The sequence below is a fragment of the Alligator mississippiensis genome, chromosome 11, assembly GCF_030867095.1.
Source record: "Alligator mississippiensis isolate rAllMis1 chromosome 11, rAllMis1, whole genome shotgun sequence".
Lineage (NCBI taxonomy): Eukaryota > Metazoa > Chordata > Crocodylia > Alligatoridae > Alligator > Alligator mississippiensis.
In genome coordinates, this window is record NC_081834.1 from 55,159,257 (window position 1) to 55,167,401 (window position 8,145).

Here is an 8,145-nt window from a genome sequence, read left to right on the forward strand (position 1 = left end):
GACCTCCCCTCCCGGCAGGGTTAGCCTGGCAGGCCAAGCTCCAGCTGTCCCAGGTCCAACCTGGACAGACCCGGCTCCGTGCCCCCCAGCTGTCACCCCCTGCTCTGCACCAGCAAGTTCAAGGGGTGGGGGAGCAGGACTGGCCCCCACGGGCTCCTCACTCAGCCCCTGGTCCTGGCCCATGCCCATGTCCTACCCCTGGCAATGGCCCTGTTGCCCTCTGCTCCCTTGCAGCGTGGGCCACACGGGCTCTGGGATCCCCATCCTCACAGCGGTGCTCAGTCCCCCCAGCCTGATGCTCAGCCCTCATCTCCCCTCAGCACCAGATGCCACCCTGGGCGCAGGCAGGCAGCAGAGAAACTCCCCCCACATTAAATGCGCTGCATTTCTACCTCCCCTGGGGGCAGGGCAGGAGACGAGGGACCCTGCACTCAGTGAGTTTTGGTCCAACGTGAGCTGGGGGGGTCCTGTGTGGTTGCATGGGGAGGGGGCAAGGTCTCTGCATGGGGGCCCCTCGTCTCCCAACTCAGCCTCCATTCCCAGAAGCCGAGCTGATCCAGCCCCACAGCACAACCCCTCCCCAGCCTTACTGACCCTCATGCCCTTGTCCCTGGGACCCACCCCCTGACAGGGGCATTTGTATCTCAGGCGACCAGCCACGTCCCTGGGGTCTCTCCCAGACCTGCTGCCTGGAGGGACTCCCACCCGACCCCCGTGGAGTAAGGCCCTGCCCTTGCAGCACACAGCACTCCTGGCAGGTGCCCCAAGCACTGTGTCCCAGAGGGGCTGGTCGCCCTGCGCCTTGGCAGCAGAGTGGGTCCAGCTGATGCACGGCCCCTTGTCTCCCCACAGGACAAGAAGCAGTGCCGGAGGGAAGTGGAGGGGTGGGGGACACCCTCCCAGCTGTGCTGGGCAGCTCTGCCAGGGGCCAGATGTGGCCGGACCCTCCCGCTGCATTGAGTCTCTCCCCTGCCCAGAGGTTGGGGGGATCTGGGCACAGGGGTCTCTCACTAGGGGGCCTGTGCCCCTCCCACCACCACGCAGTGCACGTGACCCCAGGGGAGAGTCTCGCTCTCTGCCGACTCCACGGGCCCTGCTACAATAAGGGAGGGGGTCGTGGGCTCATCCCCCGATCACAGGGACAGTCCTTCCCAAACCAGAGTGTCGGAAGGGACCTGGGACCTTGAGCTGGGAGGTGGGGGCTCACATGAGACAGATGGTAACAACCAAGCACTGGCACCCCGGGGCCCAGGTCTGTGAGCCCTGCCTGGCCCCAGTGTTATGGTTGCCACCATCCCTGAACCCTGGGGAGATGGGGAACTCGCTCTCCAGGGGAGTCCATTGCCCCAGCAGCTCTTTCCTTCCCCAGCGGGAGAAACACCATGGCAGGCAGCGTTGTCAGCAGGTGAGCAGGACCCAGGCGGGCTGGGGGCTGAGGGAGAGGAAGTGGGCTGGACGATGGGCGCATGGAGGGGTGGACCAGAGGGACAAGGCTGGGGATGGCCTGGGGGTTGGCGGGAAAATGCAGGGCCAGAGGGACAGATGGGGCAAGAGGTGGCTACATGCACAGACAGACAGGCCGTGGCATGACATCTCTTTAACCCGCACTGTCTCGTTTGCTGCAGCTGGAGCTGAAGGCGCTTCGGGCCCGGCTGGCACAGGCAGAGCAGGACATCGAAGTCATCCTGTCCTGGTAGGTTTGGGGCTGTGGAGGGAGTTGGTTGTTCCCGTTGTGAGGCACAGAGCTCGGGACACAAGCCCAGGGGCCATCCCTGCTTCTGTGCATGTCTCTCCATGGGGAAAGGGTGTTTTCTGGGACATCACCATCAGCCTCTCTGAGCCCAGAAACATTTCTTGTCTCCACAGCGCACGGCAAAGGGAGGAGCAGCTCCAGGTGAGTTTGCATGGGGCAGAGGCTGCCAAGGCTGTGGGGCAGGGGAGGGAAGAGGCTGTGGCCAAGCTTGGCCAGGCTGGGGGACATCCCAGAGGCTGCTGAAGCTAGGAGCAGAGTCCCGACACATGGCATGAGGAGGGAGAGGAGGGACCTGATGGGTGCGCAGGGAGGTAACGCTGGTGGGAGCGGGGCCCGATATGCTAGGCGCAGGCATGGGCAGGCTCTGACGGGCTGGGGGCATTCTCGTGCAGGCCCAAGTGGAGGCGCTGAGGAGCCAGAACCTGTTCCTGGTGCTGGCCCTCAAGGCCCAGAGAGAGCAGGACCAGGATCTGGACAACAGCCCCACGGAGGTGAGCCGCTGTGCATGCCCCTGCCCCGGGGGGAGGGGGAGTGTGCGTGTGTCCATGTGTGTGCCAGGGCAAGGCTGGACCCTGCTGTGCCAGCCCTGCAGAGGAGGGGACAGGGGGTTGCCCTGGCTGTGTGGGTGGAGGGCTTGTGTGTGCAGTGCTGGGCACCATGTTAGCTGTGTGGATGTCACAGTGGGACCGGTGGGGTGACAGGTCTGTGCTGCACTGACCTCCCCTGCTCCCTGGATTGCTGCCCACCAGCCCCCCCTAATAGTCTGCCATGTGCCAGCTCTGGGCCCACGGGCTGGATTTGCTCTTCACTTTTGTGTTCCTTTTTCATTTGCAACAGACTCCCATGGATATGGAGGGGATGGCGGAGGAGTGCTGGCCACCCTGGAGGGGGTAAGTGGGGGACAAGGAAGGGAGGGTGAGGTGCGGGGCTGTCCTGGGTAGCTTGTGGGGTCTGGGCCAGGCTATGGGGTGTTGCAAGTGGTGCTGTTTGCAGATAGGTGAGTCCTTCCTTCTCCGGTGCTGCATGGGCCAGTTCCTCTTTGTGCAACCAGGAGCATTAGCCCCCGCCAGGAAATGGAGATGGGTTCCATTGAGGACAAGGGGACCCAGACCAACCTGCCCCTGTATGTAGAGGCCAGCACCCAGGCAGAGGGCCCAGGGCATGAACACGCCGGCACCCAGACCAGGGCCCTCTGCCAGACTGAGATGGGGTGCCAGACCGAACCCCTGCCCATGATGGATGCAAGCACCCAGACAATGGTTTACCAACATCAAAAATGACCAGGACAGGCAGAGAGGCATGTTGCCTTTTGTAGTGCTGGTTGTGAGCCTAGCGGACTCCAAGATCCCTCTCCACTTCCGTGCCACCCAGTGGGTCATTTCCTAGGCAGTAGGTGCGCTGGACATTATTCCTCCCTAGGTGCAGCACTTTGCATTTCTTCTTGTTGAACTGCATCCTGTTGTTTTCTGCCCGCTTGTCCTCCCATCCCTCCATCCTACCCTGCCTGATCCGGGATGGGCCCACAGAATGCCAGTGTTGGTGATTCTGCCTCTCTGAGCATGTAAGTGGTTTCCTGTTCCTTCTAGGTTTCCACAGCCTCTTCTTTTGTCTCGTTGTCTTAAGCCTGCACACTCCAACTGAGGGGCCGCCATGGCCTTAGGGCTTCTTCAGGCTATAAGAAGCCTTTGAACATGCCCATAAGCCAGGCAGGCTGCAAGTACACCTGAGCTATAAGGCAAGGAAGATGCACAATTGTAAACAGCAAAGCAAGTGGCATGGTATGAGCCACTGCTGCATTGCTCTGATGTTCCACCTGTTCAGCTTTTTGGCTTTAAATGGAGTGCCCTCATCATAGAATCATATCATTGACAGATCATAGAATCACAGACTCATAGAAGTCGGGTCGGAAGGGACCTTGTAGGTCTTCAATTCTGAACCCCTGCCTGCGCAGGAAGAAAACTGGGCTCAATTGACCCCAGCCAGGGAGGCATCAAGCAGCTTCTTGAAGACCCCCAGGGTAGGAGCCAGCACCACTTCTGTTGGAAGTCGGTTCCAGATCCTAGCCGCCCTGACTGTGAAGTAGTTCCTTTGGATGTCTAATCTAAACCTACTCTCCAACAACTTGTGACCATTATTCCTTGTTATCCCAGGGGGCACTAGGGGAAACAAGGTCTCCCCCAAACTCTTCTGGTCCCCCCTAGTGAGTTTATAGACAGTCACCAGGTCCCCCCTCACCTTTGTCTTGTGAAGGCTGAACAGGTTCAGGTCCTGTAGCCTCTCATTGTAGGGTCTGCCCTGCTGTCCCCAGATCATGCGGGTGGTCCTCCTCTGGACCCTCTCAATGTTGTCCACATCCCTCTTGAAGTGGGGTGCCCAGAACTGGACGCAGTACTCCAGCTGTGGCCTGACCAGTGTCGCGTAGATGGGGAGGATCACCTCCTTGGACCTGCTTGAGATGCACCTGTGGATGCACGATAAGGTCTGGTTAATGGGTAATGGGATTTCCAGCAGCAGGTTATTTTTCAAAAAAGGGGTCTGTTGTATTTTGAAAAATACAATACTTTCTAGGCTGACATATTAACAAGCCCCTGATCCTGCAGGAGAGGATCTGCTGGGAGCGAGAGAATGTTGCCCAGGAGGATCCTGGAGAGCTTGAAGGAGCAAAGCAGGACTAAACTGATCTTCTCTCAGTTTTGCTCTCTCCGAATACACACTTTGCTGCACCATGAAGTTGTGGAAGTCCCAATCTTAGTGGGGCGCTGCAACTCAAGCCCCAAAGCTTTTGCCCTGGCAACTAGCCCTGCAGCTCCCATTCCCTGTCTGCAAACAGGCAGGCATTCGTCCCTTGAGTGGGCTGGGGAGGGACACAGGGACACCATTTGAGCTTATATTTGAAAGGCTCTGGCTGGAGTGGGAGACGAGCTTGTGTTTTTCTCTTTTGCTGAGTATCCTGCTCCAGTTCTTCCCTCTCCTCCCCCCAGCACCAACCCCACGTGATCCTTTCCCAAAGATTAGAGTTATAGGCAAAGTGTCTGTGCGCATGTCTGCAATACGCTGGCTACTACCAGTGGGTACAACAGAACTAGCCTGTCCAAGTGCCTTGCCAAAGGGTCTTAATTTTCTTGGTGTGGAAATAACAGGGGATTGATTTAACTCATACAGGTTTTTTGTTCTGCTTTCTTTTTCTCTCTCACAGGCAGAAGCCTGTCCTCTCAAGCCATCCTCGCAAGGTTTCCTTCCTGTGAAGCAGTGTGTGGTTCCTGATGCACAAGGTAATTCCCATGTTACAAGAAGACATGCATAGGCCTCTTGCTTCAAAAGCAAGTCCCACAGTGATGGGTGAATGGCGATGGGCGCAGACATGTATGATTACCACAAGCCCCTGGTCACGGACCTTCCTTTAGTCACGGACCTGCACATACAGAGCCAATGACTAGATGATGATGATTTGTACTTTGAATTGAGACAGGTGTGTAATTAGGCAGTTGCAATTATACCCCTCCTCCGCATATCCCTCCTCAGCTTTGACATAAATAGGCTAGGTTAAGAGTCTACAAACAACTGCTTATAATGAATTCACTACTGATTTTTAGCTTATTAATGACCCCCAGAGACCAAGGCTTATATGAAGAAGGCCATTTTGATATCAAGGAAAATGGATCCAGCAATGGAAGATAATTGATATCATTAATAATTTTCTTATCATGGACCCCACATCTAAACCACCTTGTTCCCTTTTCCTAAGGCAGAGCTGGACTACATTGAACAAGGTTCATATTGGAAAACTACCTGTTTTTTAAGTGGAATTGTATTAAAACCCCCAAGTATGAGTGGGACAAAATCCAAACTGTATCACATATCAGAGAGGACTGTCCTATCTGTCTTTGTCATGATTGCATTGAAGACCTGCACCAGGCTGCTGATGTTGCCTCTTCATGAGTATCATACTTGATACTGTCACTCTCGCCTTATCACTCAGTGCCATTGCTGATAGGATGCTTACAGCTTGTTCTGTTATTCGTATGCTGTACTCCATAGGATTCAAAGCAAAAAATGAAATGAAAGAAAGCCGTTGTGTAAGACCTCTGCTCACAACCCTGGCTCCTATTTGACTCTATCATAGTGCATGGCAAAGTCCACCTCAGCACGGCTACAATCTGAGCAGTGCAGGAACCCAGCTGCTATAACAGACGTAGCAGAAGTGCTCACGTCACGGCACGGTCAGATCCTGACAATCTGCAGGTTCTGCTGAATCCCTGTCATCGACTGTCTCAGGCAGGACACGAGAAGTGGAGGAGAAGACAACCAGCCCCAACAGCTGCTGGATAGATCCTTGTTTGATATGTCCCCCCATGCCCATCCGCTTGGCCACAGAATGATGTCAGCAAAAGAAGCAACCAAAGAAGAGGTTCAATGTCAAGTGCTTCGAAACCTGCTAAAAGACATCACCTCCAGCAGTGCCTGAGGGAGAAACGTGCCAAGTGCCCTGATGCTCTTGATACCACTGATCACTCAGGAAAGAGCGAGAGCTTCAAGAAAGGCATCCATGAGGCATGCCATTGATCCAAGGCTCCCCGACAAACAAACATCAGGACTGGTTCAATGAGAATGACAGCCTTCAAATGTATGTCTTTCAAATAGACACAAGACACAACAACATCAACTTTAAATAGAAGTGCCTGCATCAGTGATCTTCAGTACAGATCATTCATTCAATGGCCCCTTCCAAATGGACAGTTTTGCACACACAAGTGAAGAATGGTTTTTCCCTTTTGTGTGTGTTAGAAAAAGGCTCCACTGAATAAGTGTTTAATGTGTAACATGTAATAGAAAGATGGGATAATTTATTATGCCAGTGCTGCAAATCCTTATTAAGGCTTCCCTGGGCTCACATAAGGGCTGCTCTGAAGAGAAGGTGCCTCGGTTTGGTTTAGCACATCATTCTGCACGTTCCCTTGTCATTGCTTTCCATTTGCCCTTAGGGTTTTTTCCCCTCTACTTGCCAGAGGAGTCTGATCCCTTCCTCTGGCTGGAACAGGGCCAGGTTTCAGGTGGCAGATTACATCAGGATTTCTATGCAGGTACTGTCCATTTGGGACCTTTCACCTCTGAGGTCCAACTCCCTGGCCTGACACATGCAGAGATCCCAGTAAAAGTGAGGACATGGGGTCCCTCAGTGCTGTGGCAACTTGTGGCATCCAAGCCTGTCCTCTTCCCACCTCTTGTCTCCATGAGATATAAATGTCACCTGGGAAATGTCCGGGTTATCCTCTCCTTGCTCTTTTGGTGCTCAGGATCAGTCCTGCTGTGAGCATCTCACCAGAGCATGTCCACATGAGATACCACGGCTTCAATTTCCCCTGGAGAGGCCATGGCTGGTCACGAGCCCTGTTCTGCAGGGCACTGCTGTATCCAGCCATCTTTTCCTTCTAGCACTGGAGTCACTGGGATTCATGGCAAGAAATCAGGGTCCCAGTTCATCCCAACTCACCACTCCGGCAGGGTCCCCTCTAGGATACCTTGCTTGAAGTCTTCCCCAGGACCAGATCCAGGAAGACAGAGCAGGCCAGAGACCACAAGAGAAGTTGACACCATGCTACACCTGCCATTGCTGAAGAGGTGCGTTGTCTGCCAATAGCAGAGGGCTAGGGGAGGGCCTGACTGCCCCTTACTGGTGACCAGCAAGCAGGTGGGACAGTCTGCAGCACAGGACAGGAGCATCTCTAGAGTAGGCAGGAGCTGCCTTGTGATGGGTGGAGGTGATACGAGGAGAGGAGCATGAGGGGAGATGCTGATTAAATGTTAGAGGCAGGTGGCCCTGACAGTCTATCAGGAGCTATTTTAACAGCAGACTGCAGGGCTGGGTACATGGAAGGGGCTGGGCCTCGCTTTGGTATTCAATTTAATGCTCATGAAACTCTAACTTCAAGCGATAATTAAAATAAGGACAAACCATGTGGGAAAAGCTTTCCATCCATGTTAAATAGTTTCCCATCACGGAGATGCCACCACTCCTCTAGGCAGCCTGATCCAATGTCTGGCCTTTCTCATGGTCAGAAAGTCCCTGGTGAGGCCTCCCCAGTGCTGAATAGAGGGGAAGAGTCATTTCCCTTGACAAACACGTGACGGTCCTGTGCATACAGCCCAGGATGAGACCTATGTCCTCCCTGATATAAACTTGAGGCCATCCAGGTTGATTTTGGGTCAAGTTGTCTTATTCTATTAGCAGGGTCAGGGTCCAGCTCTGCTCTCACCCTAGCGTGATTGTGCCTCTCAAAGGAGGACCCATGATCCCCCCATCTCTGACCACCTGTTCTGCAAGGAGCATGTGGCAAGCGGGCCCCAGAGGGCAGGAAGCATGGGCTTCCCAGATGCTGTCTTGACCTGGACCC

General features: G+C 54.6%; 1 long non-coding RNA gene across 1 annotated transcript; it reads left to right on the forward strand.

The window, feature by feature from the left end:
* The first annotated feature begins 2,148 nt into the window (after positions 1–2,148).
* Positions 2,149–7,890, forward strand: LOC132244114 (uncharacterized). The gene is made up of 3 exons (XR_009455719.1): positions 2,149–2,244; positions 2,591–2,643; positions 4,950–7,890. It is a non-coding gene; the product is annotated as an uncharacterized LOC132244114 (long non-coding RNA).
* Positions 7,891–8,145: the final 255 nt, after the last annotated feature.